General features: G+C 46.9%; 1 pseudogene; it reads right to left on the reverse strand.

The window, feature by feature from the left end:
- Positions 1–1,647: 1,647 nt before the first annotated feature.
- Positions 1,648–3,187, reverse strand: LOC103272076 (annotated as a pseudogene).
- Positions 3,188–4,525: the final 1,338 nt, after the last annotated feature.

A 4,525-nucleotide genomic window follows, 5' to 3' on the forward strand; every position in this document is an offset into this window, starting at 1 on the left:
CATGTTTTAATCTTAGCAGGGAATCATTTTGTCTTTCACGATTAAATATGATGTTAGCAGGGCAACCTCTTCAGGTCCCCTCCCACTGTGGGAGCTTTTCTGTCCTCTCAATAAATCCTGCTTTCTAAAAAAAAAAAAAAACCCATGATGTTAGTTGTCAGTTTTCCACTGATGCCGATGCCATTATTAAGGTTGAAAGGATTCCTGTCAATTCTTAATGTGCTAAGTGCCTTTATAATGAAAAGCTGGACACTTTAAAGTGCTGCCTGTTTGTTTGTTGAGATGATTGTGTAGTTTTGCTCTTTATTCAGGCAATATGGCTGATAATATTAATGGGTTTCTGAATGTTAAATTGACCTTACATTCCTAGGATACATTTGACTTAGTCATGGTGTAAGCTGCTTGATTCTATGTACTATAATTATTTTGAGAGTTTTTGTGTCTATATTCATAACTTACATTTGGCTGTAGATGTCTTTTCTTAGGAGGTCTGTCTGGTTTTGTATCCAAGTAATTATGGTCTAAGAGAACAAGTTAGGTAGTGTTTCCACCTCTTATGTTCTAGAAGATTTTGTCAAAAATTGGTGCTAATTATTTTTTAGTGTTTGGTAGAATTCATCTTAGGTTGGGCTTTTCTTTGTAGAAAGTTTAAAAACTACAAATTCAGTCTTTTATTATAGTGCTTAGTGAATGGATTCCCATAGCTTGTGTATTTCTAGGATTTTGTGTGATGCATCTATATTCCCCAATTTGCTGCCCTTCAGCTTTTCTTTCTTTCTTTCTTTCTTTTTTTTGCAAGTGGGTCAGAAAAATTTTATTCTGAATATTTAAAAAACCATACTGTGAGGTGTGCGACAGGAACCAGCTACAATGAGTGCATAGAAAATCCAACCCAACCGTGGGAAGGGAGCGGGCCACACAGAAGTGCCCTCGGGATGGAACACGCCCATCGCCACCACTGCACAGCCGAGACACTTCTGCTACATCTGTGGCAAGGGACAATGCCTGCCTGACCTGCGCACAGACTGGCCACGGTGGTGACAGGGCCATCTAGGAGCTGCTGGGTGTCCCGGGGAGGAGACTGGCTCACCTGCGCTCCCTGCGTGTGGCACCAAGGGATAAGCACTTGCTCTAATTCAACATACTATTCTGGCAAAAACAGCACAGCTCCCTGGATGGGAAAAACGTTTCTGGCAGCTCTCAACAAAGAAGGCACCAGCTTTCCCACAGCCAAGGCCATCTTGTCCCAGGACAGACCATACCCCATGCCACCTTGGGGGCCAAGGCCAGAGTGACTGTCAAGATACCAGCCTTGCGCAGGCAAGCTGAGCCCAGAGGGGCCTCGACCTCATCAAGGCCCCAGGCCTGATGAGAGAAAAAGGTCCCGGAACCACTGCACGTGACAGTCAATTTGGCAAAGAAAATACTTTAAATGCATAAAGACCATGACCAACATCCTCCCAAGGAAGATGATTAGAGCAAATTCTGTGGCATAAACATTTCAGAAGCATCAGCAGAAATATTAAACATAAAGGCCCTATGAGCTTCTCCCCCCACCCCCCAAGAGCAAAACCCAAACCGAAAACCGAGAGCCGACGACCGTCTGATGCAGCGTGAGCGCCCCGCCGGCTGGGGTGCGGGCGGGGTCTACTGCCACAGCTTCACTTAGTTCGCTGGGACGAGCCCGCAGCGGCCCTGGCACACACGTGCCACCAGCCGACTTCGATCGTCTCGGTGTTGGCGATGATGTCGTCGGGGTTGAAAGAGATCTTGTCATCGCCCGAGGCCTGGTAGTCGTAGAGGGTGAGGGCCGTGATGCCCAGGTTGTTCTCGTGCTCGTCCAGGCATTCTCCTCTGCTTGGTAGTGGCCGGCGGCCTCCACGCTCTCGTTCTGGGGTGGAGGACGGGTCCTGCTGGCTGCCTGCCTCCGGGTAGTTGGTCTCCATGCTGTGCACGTGCTCCTTCCTGCTCAGATGCGCTCTCAGGGCCTCTGCAGCAGGGCTCTGCCTTGAAGGAGGCCGTGTCCTGGCAGGCGAGGCGTGCAGGTGGTCTCTCTTCAGCTGGCAGAGGCACAGGGGACGCAGACAGGCTTTGCCGTTTGGTTCTGGCCTGTTCCTCCACCTCCCCCGGGACCTCCTCTGGCCACCTTATCCACTTTCATCCTCCTCCTGCTCCTGCCTCTCCTTAGCCGTGCTCGGGGCTCTTTCCACCTCTGCCTTCCACCTGGCCTCCTGCCCCGTCTCCTTGGCGAGGTTTTCAGAGTTGGCTCTGAGGCTGCTTGTTTTGCAGGTCACAGCTTCGACAGGCACCATCTTCTGGTAAGCCGAGGACACCTGGGCGACATCTTCAAAGGTGGACGCCTTCTTGTCCATCAGGCCCTTCCCGCCAAGTCCCTGGGAGTAGTCTTTCTGGGACTCGTGCTGCTGCAGTTTCTCCCGGTGATTCCAGCCAAGGGCACACTTGTCTGTCCGTCTGCACACCGAACTTTGCTCAGAACCCTTTCACGTAGTCCTTCTGGGACTCGTGTTTCTCTGTTTTGCCTTGATACCCGAAGCCGATGGCGCTCTTATCCACCTTGTCCTTGTCGATACTGTATTTGCCGCCAAAGCCTTTGGAGTCACCTCGCTGCAACTCATGCTTCTCTGTCTTGCCTTGGCAGTCGAAGTCTACCGCACTCTTACCCACCTGGTTGGCCTGCACGCCATACTTGCTGTCGACGCCGCTCGAGTAGGCTTTCTGGGAGGCGTGCTTCTCGTTCTTTCCTTGGTACTCGAAGCCTACGGCAGACTGGTCAACTCTGTCCTTCTGGACACCGAACTTGCCTCCAAAGCCCCGGACCAAGTCCACCTGCGAGCAGTGCTTGGAAAGTTGTGACTGATACTCATGGCTGACAGCTGACTTGGCCATCGGCCCTGTTCCACACCAAACTTCCCTCTGCAGCCATGGGAGGCTTTGGGTCCTGTTTCAAGTTCCTTCTCCTTAAGGTCTGGTGCTCTTGAAATGCATTCTCTCTCAGCTTGTGTATGTCAATGTGTTCCTGGTGCCCAGAGCCCTGCGCAGTCTTGGCGCCCCATCTTTGTTCCTTCTCACTCACATCATTCACGAAATCGGGGTCGGTCTCCCAGTCATCGGCACCACCGTGGTCCTGGGTGATGGACACTGCATGGCCCGCAGAGGCTTTCCACATCTTTCTCTCCAGGGGGTGCTGACAGGCCGCTCACAACACTCTGCTGTGCACCCAGCAGTCCCGGGAAGGCTTTCCAGGCATGGGGACTGGCTCCGTCGCCGCCTGCACTGGGTCGGGCCAGCTTGGCCCTGGCTCCCGCAGCGCCTGCTACTCTCAGGCACCAGGCTCCACTTCCCTGCCCTTCAGCTTTGCACGGTATGTCCCTATCATCCTTTCATATCTCTTAATCAATGGTAACGTTGCCTCTTTTGTTCCTAATTTTAGTGATTTGAGTCTTCTTTCTTTTTCCTTTTGTCATTTTTGCTAAAGATTTGTCAAATGTGTTAAATTTTTCAAAGAACCAATGTTGAGTTTCACTGATTTTTCTCTATTGTTTTTCTGTTCTCAATTTTATCACTTTTCACTTTGATCTTTATTATTATCTTCATTTTGTTTGCTTTAGAGTACATTATTTCTTCTTTATCCAGTTTCTTTAAAAAAAATGATGTTATTCATTAGAGCTCCTACTTTTTCTTTAATAGAAGCATTTCCAGCTATGCATTTTCCTCCAAGTTCTGTTTTAGCTGTATCTCATCTGTTTTCGTATGTCTTCATTTAATTTACTGCGAATTATTTTCTAATCTCCATTGTTATTTGCTTTCTGACTTTTCGGTTATTTAGCAGTGACTTATTGCACACATATTTAAAGATTGCCCACATTTCCTTTTGCTATTGATAGGTTATTTCATTCCATTATCATCAGTACTTTTTCTATGTTTTCAATTTTTTGTATATATGTCGAGGTTTGTTTTAGAGCCCATTATACGGTTCATCCTGGAGAATGTTTTATATGCTCTCGAGAAGAATGTGTATGTGCTGTTGCTGGGTAGTATGTTTCACAGATGTCTCCTAGGTCTACTTGCTTATACTGTTCAATTATTCTGCAACCTTTCTGATGTCTTCTTAGTTGTCCTACGCATTATTGAAAGTGGGATATTGCAGTCTGCAATGATGATTATTCAGTGATTTATTTCTTCCTTCATTTGTGTTAGATTTCTTCATGTATTTTGGAGCTCGGCTACCAGGTACATATATGTATATAATTGATATATCTTCCTGATGGATCAATCCATTTATTACTAATAAACGATACTTTTCATTTCTAATCACTTTTTTGTTTGGTTTAAAGTCTGTTTTCATTCAACCACTCCAGCTTTCTTGTGGATGCTTTGACATGACATATTTTACCTGTTCTTTTACTTTCAACCAAAAATTAAAATTAAAATGTGTGTCTTCTGTAGACAGAACATCATTGAATCTTTAAAAATCACATCTGACACACTATCTTTTGGCTAGATT

The sequence above is a fragment of the Carlito syrichta genome, unplaced genomic scaffold (genome assembly GCF_000164805.1).
Source record: "Carlito syrichta isolate Samal-C Ts95f unplaced genomic scaffold, Tarsius_syrichta-2.0.1 Scaffold312116, whole genome shotgun sequence".
Classification (NCBI taxonomy): domain Eukaryota; kingdom Metazoa; phylum Chordata; class Mammalia; order Primates; family Tarsiidae; genus Carlito; species Carlito syrichta.